Below are 17,512 nucleotides of genomic sequence, written 5' to 3' on the forward strand. Positions count from 1 at the left end.
ACCTGGCATTATAGAAACTGAGGACGTGGTATAATTACTGTAAAACCAATCATCTCAATGAAGTGCATATGTATGTTCTGAAGGCCTACCTAAAATTCCTCAATATGTTCAATGTTGTCATCATGTTAAATTCACCATTATGACATGCAAGAAGACCCCCACCACTCACAGACCTGGAAACAGCTCTGGCAGCCAGGCTAGGTGTCCTAGTGGCCCCCTCTGTAATTAGTATTTTATAACATGTAAACCACACAATACCCAAAACCTGTAAACCCCATATTGGAACCCTTATAGAGAATAAACTTGAATTGAATTGAATGTCTATCAGGGAAATTCATCCTAAAGTTTACTATGACCAAAACAGTTCAATACTACAGGATTATGTTTATTAGCATTTGTAATTTTCTATTAGGGCTACCTCTAATATGACACAGAAAGAGGCCTTCAAAAGAAAACTAAAAGGTTCCTGTAAGAAGCGCCGGATGAGCCAAACTGTGATGGCTATGACTGGCTACTATGACTGGCTACTAGACTGGAGAATACACTAGACCTCATCTTCACTAACAATGATGATCTGATAAGAAATGTCACCATATCAAAAACAATATACTCAGATCACAACATAATTGAGGTTCAGACATGTATGCGTGGAGCCCCAGACCGACATAATGAGACTAGTCACTAGGGAGCATTCACCAAATTCAACTTCAATAACAAAAACATAAAGTGGGACCAAGTAAACCAAGTCCTAACCGATATAAGCTGGGAAGATATACTAAGCAACACAGACCCCAACTTATGCCTAGAACAGATTAACTCGGTGGCACTCGATGTATGCACAAGGCTTATTCCTCTAAGAAAAAGGAGGAGTAGATGTAAAATAGAAAGAGACAGGCGCTCCCTTTACAGGCGACGGAAAAGAATAACAAAGCGGCTAAAAGAGGTCAATATATCTGAAATGCGTAGGGAGACACTGGTCAGAGAAATAGCAAGCATCGAACTTAAGCTAAAAGAATCCTTTAGGAGTCAGGAATCGTGGGAAGAACTAAAAGCCATAAATGAAATCGAAAGAAACCCAAAGTATTTCTTCTCCTATGCCAAATCAAAATCGAGAACAACGTCCAGTATTGGGCCCCTACTTAAACAAGATGGGTCCTACACAGATGACAGCAAGGAAATGAGTGAGCTACTCAAGTCCCAATATGACTCAGTTTTTAGCAAGCCGCTAACCAGACTGAGAGTCGAAGATCAAAATGAATTTTTTATGAGAGAGTCACAAAATTTGATTAACACAAGCCTATCCAATGTTATCCTGACGCCAAATGACTTCGAACAGGCGATAAATGACATGCCCATGCACTCTGCCCCAGGGCCAGACTCATGGAACTCTGTGTTCATCAAGAACTGCAAGAAGCCCCTATCACGAGCCTTTTCCATCCTATGGAGAGGGAGCATGGACACGGGGATCGTCCCACAGTTACTAAAAACAACAGACATAGCCCCACTCCACAAAGGGGGCAGTAAAGCAACAGCAAAGAACTACAGACCAATAGCACTAACATCCCATATCATAAAAATCTTTGAAAGGGTCCTAAGAAGCAAGATCACCACCCATCTAGAAACCCATCAGTTACACAACCCAGGGCAACATGGGTTTAGAACAGGTCGCTCCTGTTTGTCTCAACTATTGGATCACTACGACAAGGTCCTAAATGCACTAGAAGACAAAAAGAATGCAGATGTAATATATACAGACTTTGCAAAAGCCTTCGACAAGTGTGACCATGGCGTAATAGCGCACAAAATGCGTGCTAAAGGAATAACAGGAAAAGTCGGTCGATGGATCTATAATTTCCTCACTAACAGAACACAGAGAGTAGTCGTCAACAGAGTAAAGTCCGAGGCAGCTACGGTGAAAAGCTCTGTTCCACAAGGCACAGTACTCGCTCCCATCTTGTTCCTCATCCTCATATCCGACATAGACAAGGATGTCAGCCACAGCACCGTGTCTTCCTTTGCAGATGACACCCGAATCTGCATGACAGTGTCTTCCATTGCAGACACTGCAAGGCTCCAGGCGGACATCAACCAAATCTTTCAGTGGGCTGTAGAAAACAATATGAAGTTCAACGATGAGAAATTTCAATTACTCAGATATGGTAAACATGAGGAAATTAAATCTTCATCAGAATACAAAACAAATTCTGGCCACAAAATAGAGCGAAACACCAACGTCAAAGACCTGGGAGTGATTATGTCGGAGGATCTCACCTTCAAGGACCATAACATTGTATCAATCGCATATGCTAGAAAAATGACAGGATGGATAATGAGAACCTTCAAAACTAGGGAGGCCAAGCCCATGATGACACTCTTCAGGTCACTTGTTCTATCTAGGCTGGAATATTGCTGCACACTAACAGCACCTTTCAAGGCAGGTGAAATTGCCGACCTAGAAAATGTACAGAGAACTTTCACGGCGCGCATAACGGAGATAAAACACCTCAATTACTGGGAGCGCTTGAGGTTCCTAAACCTGTATTCCCTGGAATGCAGGAGGGAGAGATACATGATTATATACACCTGGAAAATCCTAGAGGGACTAGTACCGAACTTGCACACGAAAATCACTCACTACGAAAGCAAAAGACTTGGCAGACGATGCACCATCCCCCCAATGAAAAGCAGGAGTGTCACTAGCACGTTAAGAGACCATACAATAAGTGTCAGGGGCCCGAGACTGTTCAACTGCCTCCCAGCACACATAAGGGGGATTACAAACAGACCCCTGGCAGTCTTCAAGCTGGCACTGGACAAGCACATAAAGTCGGTTCCTGATCAGCCGGGCTGTGGCTCGTACGTTGGTTTGCGTGCAGCCAGCAGCAACAGCCTGGTTGATCAGGCTCTGATCCACCAGGAGGCCTGGTCACAGACCTGGCCGCGGGGGCGTTGACCCCCGGAACTCTCTCCAGGTAAACTCCAGGTATAGGGTGTGAGATGCACAAGAGTGTACAAAGATAAATGACATTTGGGTGTACATGCAGAAAGCTCCTATATATGCCTAAAGTGCTCTGCATACACAGGGGCTTTCTGCATGTACACCCAAATGTCGTTCACCTTTATACAAACATTGTATCATGCTGAAATAAAGTATTACTATTACTATAAGTCAGCAGCACTTGGTTGAAGGTCAGGTTGCAAGAATATTAAACTGAAAATCAGTCACTGGCATGGCACCCTGCTCACCAATTCTTAACATTGTACACAGACTCTCTCTTTTACATATAGACAGATTTATTCAGCTTAAATTTACATTGACAGCATTTTGAAACAAAACTACCTTAGGGAAATTATTATAATGGAAATAAGTCACTGATTTTTTTTGGGGTTAGCCTAGGAAATTTACACTATGTATGATAATTGTATTTATGAATACATGTAGCTAAATAAACTTACTTACCCACCCAAAATTAATAAACAAGTTTCAACATGATTTAACAGGTTATAACATGTACAAAAAGGCCATCATATGAACACATGTTTATTAAGGATAATAACAAATATAAACAGGTTAATAAAAGCATTTTACACAAAGAAAATTAACAATACTGTGAAACACACGAGCCTACAACCATGTCATGACGCAAACGTTTAACCAAGGATAACTTGCTTCACATTAACTGCCTTTCATTTTTATAAGGTGTACATGAGACAGACATTTCATCACAAGTAAACATATACCTCATGTATCCTCCATCATCACCTCATAGTAAATCAGAGGAAGAACAAACCTTTCTGTAAATTCGTCTGAGCTGCAGTAATTGTTGTTGTTATTGTTGTTGGGTTGAAAGGTTGAGTGAACCCTCATAGTAGAAGTGTATGAGGGGGTTACGACCGTCCTAGGGCTGGATGAACCCTCATAGTAGGTATGTGGGGGTTACGACCGTCCTAGGGCTGGATGAACCCTCATAGTAGGTATGTGGGGGTTACGACCGTTCTAGGGCTGGATGAACTCTCATAGTAGGAGTATATGAGGGGGTTACGACCGTCCTAGGGCTGGATGAACTCTCATAGTAGATGTGTATGTGGGGGTTACGACCGTCCTAGGGCTGGATGAACCCTCATAGTAGGAGTATATGAGGGGGTTACGACCGTCCTAGGGCTGGATGAACTCTCATAGTAGATGTGTATGTGGGGGTTACGACCGTCCTAGGGCTGGATGAACCCTCATAGTAGATGTGTATGTGGGGGTTACGACCGTCCTAAAGCTGGATGAATCCTCATAGTAGGTGTGTAAGTGGGGGTTACGACCGTCCTAGGGCTGGATGAACCCTCATAGTAGGTGTGTATATGGGGGTTACGACTGTCCTAAAGCTGGATGAATCCTCATAGTAGGTGTGTAAGTGGGGGTTACGACCGTCCTAGGGTTGGATGAACCCTCATAGTAGAAGTGTATGAGGGGGTTACGACCGTCCTAGGGCTGGATGAACCCTCATAGTAGGAGTGTATGAGGGGGTTACGACCGTCCTAGGGCTGGATGAACCCTCATAGTAGGAGTGTATGAGGGGGTTACGACCGTCCAAGGGCTGGATGAACCCTCATAGTAGGAGTGTATGAGGGGGTTACGACCGTCCAAGGGCTGGATGAACCCTCATAGTAGGAGTGTATGTGGGGGTTACGACCGTTCTAGGGCTGGATGAACCCTCATAGTAGGTATGTGGGGGTTATGACCGTCCTAGGGCTGGATGAACCCTCATAGTAGGTATGTGTGGGTTACGACCGTTCTAGGGCTGGATGAACTCTCATAGTAGGAGTATATGAGGGGGTTACGACCGTCCTAGGGCTGGATGAACTCTCATAGTAGATGTGTATGTGGGGGTTACGACCGTCCTAGGGCTGGATGAACCCTCATAGTAGGAGTATATGAGGGGGTTACGACCGTCCTAGGGCTGGATGAACCCTCATAGTAGGAGTATATGAGGGGGTTACGACCGTCCTAGGGCTGGATGAACCCTCATAGTAGGAGTATATGAGGGGGTTACGACCGTCCTAGGGCTGGATGAACCCTCATAGTAGGAGTATATGAGGGGGTTACGACCGTCCTAGGGCTGGATGAACCCTCATAGTAGGAGTATATGAGGGGGTTACGACCGTCCTAGGGCTGGATGAACCCTCATAGTAGGAGTATATGAGGGGGTTACGACCGTCCTAGGGCTGGATGAACCCTCATAGTAGGAGTGTATGTGTGGGTTACGACCGTTCTTTGGCTGGATGAACTCTCATAGTAGGAGTATATGAGGGGGTTACGACCGTCCTAGGGCTGGATGAACTCTCATAGTAGATGTGTATGTGGGGGTTACAACCGTCCTAGGGCTGGATGAACCCTCATAGTAGGAGTATATGAGGGGGTTACGACCGTCCTAGGGCTGGATGAACTCTCATAGTAGATGTGTATGTGGGGGTTACAACCGTCCTAGGGCTGGATGAACCCTCATAGTAGATGTGTATGTGGGGGTTACGACCGTCCTAAAGCTGGATGAATCCTCATAGTAGGTGTGTAAGTGGGGGTTACGACCGTCCTAGGGTTGGATGAACCCTCATAGTAGAAGTGTATGAGGGGGTTACGACCATCCTAGGGCTGGATGAACCCTCATAGTAGGAGTGTATGAGGGGGTTACGACCGTCCTAGGGCTGGATGAACCCTCATAGTAGGAGTGTATGAGGGGGTTACGACCGTCCAAGGGCTGGATGAACCCTCATAGTAGGAGTGTATGAGGGGGTTACGACCGTCCAAGGGCTGGATGAACCCTCATAGTAGGAGTGTATGTGGGGGTTACGACCGTTCTAGGGCTGGATGAACTCTCATAGTAGGAGTATATGAGGGGGTTACGACCGTCCTAGGGCTGGATGAACCCTCATAGTAGATGTGTATGTGGGGGTTACGACCATCCTAAAGCTGGATGAACCCTCATAGTAGGTGTGTATGTGGGGGTTACGACCGTCCTAAAGCTGGATGAACCCTCATAGTAGGTGTGTATGTGGGGGTTACGACCGTCCTAAAGCTGGATGAATCCTCATAGTAGGTGTGTATGTGGGGGTTACGGCCATCCTAGGGCTGGATAAACCCTCATAGTAGAAGTGTATGAGGGGGTTACGACCGTCCTAGGGCTGGATGAACCCTCATAGTAGGAGTGTATGAGGGGGTTACGACCGTCCAAGGGCTGGATGAACCCTCATAGTAAGAGTGTATGTGGGGGTTGCGACCGTTCTAGGGCTGGATGAACTCTCATAGTAGGAGTGTATGAGGGGGTTACGACCGTCCTAGGGCTGGATAAACCCTGATGCTACCATTGTATTTTAATAATAATAATCTTTATTTCTACAAGTACATGATACAGCTTATACGAACCTAGCTGACGTCAGTGACATAGTAGATAGAAAGCCCCTGGTTATGCAGAGCATCTCGGGCAATTAGGTTAATTTTGTCCTCCATATGCGACGACACTAGTCGGCTAACACCCAGGTACCTACTTTGCTGCTAGGTGAATAGAGACAACAGGTGTCTTAAGAAAAAAACACCCAGTGTTTTCACCCTTACTGAGGATCGAACCACAGACACTCATTATGTGAGCTAAGTCCTAGGGCTGCTACATCAAAAAAATAAAAAAATAATAAATAATAATAATAATAATAATAATAATAATAATAATAATAATATTAATATCTTTATTTACTGCAAGTACATGTACAAGGTATACAGGCCTAGCTGACATCAATGACATACAACTGCATAGAAAGCCGGTTGTTATTACCTGGAGACCTGAAGAGAGTTCCAGGGGTCAACGCCCCCGTGGTCCGGTCTGTGACCAGGCCTCACGGTGGATCACGGCCTGGTCAACCAGGCTGTTACTGCTGGCTGCACGCAATCCAACGTGCGAAATACAGCCCAGTTGATCAGGTACCGACTTTAGGTGCTTGTCCAGTACCTGATTGAAGACAGCCAGGGGTCTATTGGTAATCCCCCTTATGTATGCTGGGAGGCAGTTGAACAGTCTTGGGCCCCTGACACTTATTGTATTGTCTCTTAACGTGCAAGTGACACCCCTGCTTTTCATTGGGGGGATGATGCATCGTCTGCCAAGTCTTTTGCTTTCGTTGTGAGTGATTTTCGTGTGCAAGTTTGGTACTAGTCCCTCTAGGATTTTCCAGGTGTATATAATCGTGTATCTCTTCCGCCTGCGTTCCAGGGAGTACAGGTTCAGGAACTTCAAGCACTCCCAGTAATTGAGGTGTTTTATCTCCGTTATGCGCGCCGTGAAGGTTCTCTGTATATTTTCTAGGTCAGCAATTTCACCTGCCTTGAAAGGTGCTGTTAGTGTGCAGCAATATTCCAGCCTAGATAGAACAAGCGACCTGAAGAGTGTCATCATGGGCTTGGTATCTGTGGAAAATTGCATTTATCTGAATGTAACTAATTATGTACATAACAGTAAATGATAACAAAGACAATTATTATTTATCAATGTTACATAGACAAGTAGGAATTTGGGACACCTAGGTCGCAAAAAATGTCCCCCTTCGATACCTACCACTGTCATAACCACTAGTTGCTCTGGACCTATTAATTAAATGAAATATACATACACCAGGAATACTGGTAAATATATAAATTTGTGGACTGTATATTAAAAATAATAAATGGTTATATATATACACAATTACATAACAGAAGGAAAATGTCTTAATATCACTCACCAATTTGACTGGATATTAAGTTGTATCATACTCAGAAAAACCTCACTAACTAAATTCATGAAAACACTGGCCAGAATTATACACAAATCTAAAGAGCTTATCTGAGGTTCCTGGAGCTGTCTTGTCCAGTCGTCTGATATCTCAAGTTATGCAGGAATGCATGTCCAACAATTTCGCCTCCTATTTGAGAGGTGTCAGCCCAATTTCAACCTCTAGAGCACGAAAATTCCTTCCCATCACACCAACATTGTACACAATTCAAAACCAAGATGGCGAGTCTCCTTCTATGCAGACGCAGGCTTTCCGTTTTCTATGACATAAATATTATTAAATACAGTATGGCCATCTATTTATATATAAATACTGAATTTCTGGAAAATACATACAGTATTTTCCACACTGCGGCCAGCCAGAGTTCGTTGCTAAACGACTCAAATTACTCCTTCCTTTAGGAGACGATTCCAGCCGGTTCTGGCTTGAGTGGCTGTTCTCCTAGTAGGTCTTACTACGATTTCATTTTCTGGCATCACTTGGTCAGCGTTATCTTCCATATCACTCGTGTCACTTTCCCTCAGATTTTCATTTACGTTTGATTGAACACCCAACTCCAAGGGAATCAATTTATTAATTGTGCGTAAACTTTCCTGGCCACGACACAACACTTTGACATTCCTGACAACACCTTGTGCATCTGGGTATAATGTCAATACTTTGCCCAGAGGCCACAATGTTCGATGTTGTTCAGTGTCAATTAACACAATGTCGCCTGGTTGAATGGTCTGTCAATTTACTGCCTCTGTCGCACCATAAAAGTGTTCACGTAGTGTAAGAAGATATTCCTTACGCCACACATTAGACCAATGATCAATTACTTTATTTAACATTTTAAATTTATTATACAACACTGCCGCATCATTGTAATCTTCATCACTTTCTTCCGGATTATCTCTATAGACAGGGGCAGCTATCAATTTCCTTCCACATATTAGGTGAGAAGGTGTTAATACATCTGCATCAGGTGTATCACTCATGTACGAGAGAGGCCTATTATTTATACGATTTTCTGCCTCCACTAACACTGCACGGAATTCTTCCAAATTAATTATCTTCCGGTGTAGTACTTTGCGGAGACACCTCTTCACTGTGCCTATCAGTCTTTCGTACAGCCCCCCCTGCCAAGGGGCTCTAAGAGGAGTAATAAATTTCCAGGTACACCCTCGCTGGGTTAACAGAGATTGAACATCGTTACTATTATTTAATTCTATCAAGTGTTGAGCACCTGCTACAAAATTTGTGGCATTATCCGAAATCATCAACCTCGGACAGGATCTCCTAGCTGCAAATTTTCGAAACAGCTGTATAAACTGTTCTGCAGACAAGTCCTGTGCCACTTCTAAATGAACTGCCCTAGTAGCAGTACAGGTGAACAAACAAACATACACTTTCAGTGGAACACCATTTGACGTACCTGTTAAAATTATTGGACCACTATAGTCTACACCTGTTACATCAAATGGTTTCACTAATTGTACATGCTCCTTTGGCAATGGTGGAGGACCTGGGTACATACAGGATCTGGCATCCACACGGCGACATATTACACAAGATTTAATCACCCTTTTTACACTTTGCCGTCCTTGTGGAATCCAGAAAGTTTCTTGTACCCCACCATGCATTACATTTTTATGGGCATTTAGAACAATCAAATTTGTTAGATGATGAGTTTTGGGCAGTAAGATAGGGTGTTTAGCATAATCACCCAATTCAGCATTTTGTAACCTACCTCTGCACCTAATTACATTGTTCTCTAAATACAGCCCCAATTTCTCTATTATAGAACCTTTCACAATTTTTCTTTCCATCATCAATTTAATCTCATTTCCATAGATTTCCTCCTGTACCCTCTTTATCCAATATTCAAGAGGATGTGAAAACTTGTATGAAATATTCATCTTGTTTAGAAATTTAAACACCAATTTAGTTACATTGATTAGTTTGGGTAAAGAAGAATACCTACTTATATCAATGGCTAAGGAAGGACAAACTATTGGAGCGGTGGTCACAGTAATTTCAACAGAAGCAATATACGCCTTTTGTACAGGCCAATTACCTGGAGTTTACCTGGAGAGAGTTCCGGGGGTCAACGCCCCCGCGGCCCGGTCTGAGACCAGGCCTCCTGGTGGATCAGAGCCTGATCAACCAGGCTGTTGCTGCTGGCTGCACGCAAACCAACATACGAGCTACAGCCCGGCTGATCCGGAACTGACTTTAGGTGCTTGTCCAGTGCCAGCTTGAAGACTGCCAGGGGTCTGTTGGTAATCCCCCTTATGTGTGCTGGGAGGCAGTTGAACAGTCTCGGGCCCCTGACACTTATTGTATGGTCTCTTAACGTGCTAGTGACACCCCTGCTTTTCATTGGGGGGATGGTGCATCGTCTGCCAAGTCTTTTGCTTTCGTAGTGAGTGATTTTCGTGTGCAAGTTCGGTACTAGTCCCTCTAGGATTTTCCAGGTGTATATAATCATGTATCTCTCCCTCCTGCGTTCCAGGGAATACAGGTTTAGGAACCTCAAGCGCTCCCAATAATTGAGGTGTTTTATCTCCGTTATGCGCGCCGTGAAAGTTCTCTGTACATTTTCTAGGTCGGCAATTTCACCTGCCTTGAAAGGTGCTGTTAGTGTGCAGCAATATTCCAGCCTAGATAGAACAAGTGACCTGAAGAGTGTCATCATGGGCTTGGCCTCCCTAGTTTTGAAGGTTCTCATTATCCATCCTGTCATTTTTCTAGCAGATGCGATTGATACAATGTTATGGTCCTTGAAGGTGAGATCCTCCGACATGATCACTCCCAGGTCTTTGACGTTGGTGTTTCGCTCTATTTTGTGGCCAGAATTTGTTTTGTACTCTGATGAAGATTTAATTTCCTCATGTTTACCATATCTGAGTAATTGAAATTTCTCATCGTTGAACTTCATATTGTTTTCTGCAGCCCACTGAAAGATTTGGTTGATGTCTGCCTGGAGCTTTGCAGTGTCTGCAATGGAAGACACTGTCATGCAGATTCGGGTGTCATCTGCAAAGGAAGACACGGTGCTGTGGCTGACATCCTTGTCTATGTCGGATATAAGGATGAGGAACAAGATGGGAGCGAGTACTGTGCCTTGTGGAACAGAGCTTTTCACCGTAGCTGCCTCGGACTTTACTCTGTTGACGACTACTCTCTGTGTTCTGTTAGTGAGGAAATTATAGATCCATCGACCGACTTTTCCTGTTATTCCTTTAGCACGCATTTTGTGCGCTATTACGCCATGGTCACACTTGTCGAAGGCTTTTGCAAAGTCTGTATATATTACATCTGCATTCTTTTTGTCTTCTAGTGCATCTAGGACCTTGTCGTAGTGGTCCAATAGTTGAGACAGACAGGAGCGACCTGTTCTAAACCCATGTTGCCCCGGGTTGTGTAACTGATGGGTTTCTAGATGCGTGGTGATCTTGCTTCTTAGGACCCTTTCAAAGATTTTTATGATATGGGATGTTAGTGCTATTGGTCTGTAGTTCTTTGCTGTTGCTTTACTGCCCCCTTTGTGGAGTGGGGCTATGTCTGTTGTTTTTAGTAACTGTGGGACGACCCCCGTGTCCATGCTCCCTCTCCATAGGATGGAAAAGGCTCGTGATAGGGGCTTCTTGCAGTTCTTGATGAACACAGAGTTCCATGAGTCTGGCCCTGGGGCAGAGTGCATGGGCATGTCATTTATCGCCTGTTCGAAGTCATTTGGCGTCAGGATAACATTGGATAGGCTTGTGTTAATCAAATTTTGTGGCTCTCTCATAAAAAATTCATTTTGATCTTCGACTCTCAGTCTGGTTAGCGGCTTGCTAAAAACTGAGTCATATTGGGACTTGAGTAGCTCACTCATTTCCTTGCTGTCATCTGTGTAGGACCCATCTTGTTTAAGTAGGGGCCCAATACTGGACGTTGTTCTCGATTTTGATTTGGCATAGGAGAAGAAATACTTTGGGTTTCTTTCGATTTCATTTATAGCTTTTAGTTCTTCCCGCGATTCCTGACTCCTAAAGGATTCTTTTAGCTTAAGTTCGATGCTTGCTATTTCTCTGACCAGTGTCTCCCTACGCATTTCAGATATATTGACCTCTTTTAGCCGCTCTGTTATTCTTTTCCGTCGCCTGTAAAGGGAGCGCCTGTCTCTTTCTGTTTTACATCTACTCCTCCTTTTTCTTAGAGGAATAAGCCTTGTGCATACATCGAGTGCCACCGAGTTAATCTGTTCTAGGCATAAGTTGGGGTCTGTGTTGCTTAGTATATCTTCCCAGCTTATATCGGTTAGGACTTGGTTTACTTGGTCCCACTTTATGTTTTTGTTATTGAAGTTGAATTTGGTGAATGCTCCCTCGTGACTAATCTCATTATGTCGGTCTGGGGCTCCGCGCATACATGACTGAACCTCAATTATGTTGTGATCTGAGTATATTGTTTTTGATATGGTGATATTTCTTATCAGATCATCATTGTTAGTGAAGATGAGGTCTAGTGTATTCTCCAGTCTAGTAGGCTCTATTATTTGCTGGTTTAAATTGAATTTTGTGCAGAGATTTAAAAGCTCGCTTTATTTACCAACCAGCTCGGTCCTTTGAACCATGATACAGCATTTACAAATTTAGCATAAGGTAAACCTCGAGACAAGAAATCAGCTGGATTCTCCTCACCAGGTATATGATTAAATGTTAACATATGCTGACCCAATCTATTATACTTCTCTTGCATCTGATTAATTTCAGCGACTCTGTTTTGTACGTACACAATTTTACTGTTTCCATTACGAATCCATTGTAAGGATACCTCATTATCAGACCAAATTACAGTGTCGCTAATATTTATCTCTTGCAACTTATTTCTTATATAATTAGCTAATTTGACACCTACATAAATGGCTGTTAATTCTAACTGAGGTAAGGTACGTGATTTAATTGGAGACACTTTAGCCTTAGACATAACAAGAGAAATAACACTATTACATTGAAGGTAAGCAACTGCTCCATATGCCAATTTTGAAGCATCACAAAAAATGTGGAGTACATTTTTCCTATTTGGATTGGCCACCTGGTGTGGGAACTCCAACATTGGATTTTTTTCATAATCACCAATTAATTCATCCCACCTGTTAATGAATTCCTCAGGTAGAATTTCATCCCAAGCACATTTAAGTTTCCATGCTTCCTGAATTAATAATTAAACCTAGTGGATCAAAACATTTGGAAACTTCAGCAAGCAAAACTCTCTTAGTTAATTTATTGGGCATACTGTAATTATTAGGTTTTAACATTAATAAATCTCTCTCAGTATCCCAAGTTAAACCCAATACATTACTACATTTTGGCACTTCATCTCCAGGGTAATCTTTACTTATTTTGTCCTTTAATTTGGACGAATTACTATCCTATTCCCTCAGAGGCATATATGCACTTTGCATTATTTTATTAGCCTCTCCATAAGTCATTAACAGTTCCTCTTCAGTTGACGTCACACCCAGGAAATTGTCCTGGAGTTTACCTGGAGAGAGTTCCGGGGGTCAACGCCCCCGCGGCCCGGTCTGAGACCAGGCCTCCTGGTGGATCAGAGCCTGATCAACCAGGCTGTTGCTGCTGGCTGCACGCAAACCAACATACGAGCCACAGCCCGGCTGATCCGGAACTGACTTTAGGTGCTTGTCCAGTGCCAGCTTGAAGACTGCCAGGGGTCTGTTGGTAATCCCCCTTATGTGTGCTGGGAGGCAGTTGAACAGTCTCGGGCCCCTGACACTTATTGTATGGTCTCTTAACGTGCTAGTGACACCCCTGCTTTTCATTGGGGGGATGGTGCATCGTCTGCCAAGTCTTTTGCTTTCGTAGTGGGTGATTTTCGTGTGCAAGTTCGGTACTAGTCCCTCTAGGATTTTCCAGGTGTATATAATCATGTATCTCTCCCTCCTGCGTTCCAGGGAATACAGGTTTAGGAACCTCAAGCGCTCCCAATAATTGAGGTGTTTTATCTCCGTTATGCGCGCCGTGAAAGTTCTCTGTACATTTTCTAGGTCGGCAATTTCACCTGCCTTGAAAGGTACTGTTAGTGTGCAGCAATATTCCAGCCTAGATAGAACAAGTGACCTGAAGAGTGTCATCATGGGCTTGGCCTCCCTAGTTTTGAAGGTTCTCATTATCCATCCTCTCCTGTTTGCTCATTACTTTACTCAATGGACTTTCCATACGTTTAAGGTGTGCATTTATCGTTGCTTGAAGTAGGAACGGACTGGATGTAGCACCAAATAATACGCTCCTAAAGCGAAAGGTTTTCAGAGGGCTAAGTGGGTCACTAGGATTCTCAGGCCATAAGAAGCGGGTACAATCCCGGTCAGCCTCTTGTAAACCCACTCTTAGGAAAGCTTTACTTATGTCAGCCGTAAAGGCATAATGCTTCACTCTGAAATTTAATAAGATATCTCCTAATTTTTCCATCAACGACAGACCTGTCATCAAACAGTCATTTAAACTAGGTACATTTTTGTTACTCCTGGCACTACAATTAAACACAATCCTCAAAGGAGTGGCCTTAGAATCCTTCTTCACTCCGTGATGTGGCAAATAGTGACCATAAATTTTGGCTTGCTCAGGAGGTACCTCTTCTATAAATTTATTAATTAACTGCTCAGCAATTATATCATTATAGGCAGAGTAAAGTCCGAGGCAGCTACGGTGAAAAGCTCTGTTCCACAAGGCACAGTACTCGCTCCCATCTTGTTCCTCATCCTCATATCCGACATAGACAAGGATGTCAGCCACAGCACCGTGTCTTCCTTTGCAGATGACACCCGAATCTGCATGACAGTGTCTTCCATTGCAGACACTGCAAGGCTCCAGGCGGACATCAACCAAATCTTTCAGTGGGCTGCAGACTAACAGCACCTTTCAAGGCAGGTGAAATTGCCGACCTAGAAAATGTACAGAGAACTTTCACGGCGCGCATAACGGAGATAAAACACCTCACTCACTACGAAAGCAAAAGACTTGGCAGACGATGCACCATCCCCCCAATGAAAAGCAGGGGTGTCACTAGCACGTTAAGAGACCATACAATAAGTGTCAGGGGCCCGAGACTGTTCAACTGCCTCCCAGCACACATAAGCGGGATTACCAACAGACCCCTGGCAGTCTTCAAGCTGGCACTGGACAAGCACCTAAAGTCAGTTCCTGATCAGCCGGGCTGTGGTTCGTACGTTGGTTTGCGTGCAGCCAGCAGCAACAGCCTGGTTGATCAGGCTCTGATCCACCAGGAGGCCTGGTCACAGACCGGGCCGCGGGGGCGTTGACCCCCGGAACTCTCTCCAGGTAAACTCCAGGTAAGTTAACAATTCTGGTGTCTTACTCAGTTCGCGGAGCTGAGCCTTTAATTGTCCATATGCCATTCTGTAATTAGTGGGCAATTCTGGATGGTTCAGTCTCCACGGAAGTCGTACCCAGTATTGTCCAGATTCAAATTTTACATCTCTCAGGTATTGTTCTTGAGTAAAAGAATCCTCTGGACTTTCTTCATTTACATTTATTCCAATGCTGTCTAATTCCCACAATTTATGCACTGGCTCAACACCATCCTCCATGGAAGAATTATACTGGGGTACAACTTCATGAGTAAGACACAGTTATGGTATTTGTAGTTTCCTCTAGTCATGAATTATTATTACGAGGAATCCTACCATACATTACATGGCCTCCTGCAGTCTTCAAAAGGGTGACACCACATTTCTTTACCATACCCTTTACAAAGGAGGCATAATAGTCACTACCTATCAAAATATTTATTGGACATACAGAATCATCACTTACACCTGAAGGTGCTAAATTTACATTATGTGAGTCTTTCTGTAGCTTTACTAAGCCCTACTGTAGATATTTTCTCTGGAAGTCTATCTACAATTACTGCATTAACACATTTTTTCTCATTGCCCAACCTGACAATTACATAAACAGTGTCATACAATTGAGCTCTTTTATCTGAGAGAAAACCAGATAATTTTAAAGTTGTGGGATCTCCCATCTGTACTTTCATACCATCAAGACATTTACGTTTTATGAAAGTACGCTGGGATCCCTGGTCCAATAATGCAGTTACATTTTTTTATTTATGCCTTTTATCATCAATTTTTACCTGTAACACAGGTAAGGCTACTTCAGCAAAACCATCATTATTAATATTAGCAGCAATTTTTACATTAGCTACTGTTGTGTCAGGATTGTCAACATTATCATTATCAACATTATCATATAGACCTTTACACATGGCTATATGGTGTCTTCCTTTGTGACATTGATAACAGAAGTTTAATTTGGCATAACAATCCTTTACATTGTGATTACCTAAACATCTGATACATCTGTCAAGTTCCTCCAATCTTTCAACTTTATCATTCCATGAATTGTATGCATTGCAATTCTTAGAAAAATGAGTACCCTTGCAGAAAAGACAATCTCTCTTTTCTTTGACTGGTTTCTTATTAACTGGGCTACTCTTAGGAGGGTACTTATTCTTCTTACCTTGTGGAGGATCATTATTTCTGATTCTTGCTACTTGATATGCACCTATGCAACTATTTTTAGAAAATGAAATTTGATTATTACCATTGGGATAATTTTTCCCTTTGTGAAACTTGACAGATACCTCAGATTTATTATGTGTTGCATCTTTAAAATGAGTTAGTTGGCTGGTCTGCAACTGGACAATTAATTCTTGTAGATCTAGTCTTATTTCCTCCAGACCAAAATAACCCTTGTGATATTTATTCGAAATCCATTCAAGTGTTTTACAGCTTAATTTATTCTGTACCATGGCACTCAATAACCAATCTGATTCCTTCAGATTATATTTATTACTTAATGTTTTGAGAGTGCTCTCCAGTTTAACTCTAAACTGCTGTAAACCTTTGTAAGTATGATCTGAAGATTTTAAATTAATAATGATATTCACTAGATCCAACCTACTTTGTTCTATATTACCATAAGTGACCTTCAACAAGTCAACTCCTTCCTTGTAAGAGTCATTTACATTGGGAAAGGCTTGTATGAGTATGTGAGCATCTCCTCTTACCTGTCCTTTGAGGTAAAATAATTTAGTTACACAGGCTAGGTCACTCCTGTCATGCACAGCTGCTTTAAAAATTGACCAAAATTCGTACCAGTTTTCTCCAGGATTAAACACAAGTAAACATAGTTCTGGGAGTTTTGGCAAAGACATATTATTTGTTGGAGCAGACTGATTAACTGCCTGGTTTACACATTTTAATTTATTCAAGGCCTGACTTTTACAAGAAAGAATCTTTTCTTCTAATTCATAATAATGATTAATCATAAGATCTACTTCAGTCTCATTTACACAGTTTACTAATAAATCTCCTTCACATGTGTTGTAATATAATTTGTATGAATCATATCTATTACCTAAAGCATCTAAATACAATTTTAAATCATCAGTATTAACAGTTTCTTGATTCATTAATTCCAAACATTTATTGTATGCTTTTGTTACATGACCTTCCTAGCTTGCAGTGAAGCTTTTTTTGCTCTATATTCCATATGTTTGTCTTCTACATTAATTTCCTCAATTTCAGCCATGATGCAATGAATTAAATTCAACTTAATAACACTGATTATGTACTAAATTATGCACTTTATAAAGGTAAATAGTGCAACTTACCTTTAAATAAATTTTAGCT

The 17,512-nt window shown here is 42.5% G+C and overlaps 1 protein-coding gene across 3 annotated transcripts in view; it reads right to left on the reverse strand.

The window, feature by feature from the left end:
* LOC128693208 (histone-lysine N-methyltransferase, H3 lysine-79 specific) overlaps positions 1–3,906 on the reverse strand; it is a 59,806-nt gene extending 55,900 nt beyond the window's left edge. For all 3 annotated transcript variants that reach the window (XM_070089289.1, XM_070089288.1, XM_070089287.1), the window contains exon 1: positions 3,792–3,906. The gene's annotated coding sequence lies outside the window, so the exon portion shown is untranslated. The remainder of the gene's footprint in view (positions 1–3,791) is intronic.
* Positions 3,907–17,512: the final 13,606 nt, after the last annotated feature.

This window comes from Cherax quadricarinatus, chromosome 28 (assembly GCF_038502225.1).
Source record: "Cherax quadricarinatus isolate ZL_2023a chromosome 28, ASM3850222v1, whole genome shotgun sequence".
Classification (NCBI taxonomy): Eukaryota; Metazoa; Arthropoda; class Malacostraca; order Decapoda; family Parastacidae; genus Cherax; species Cherax quadricarinatus.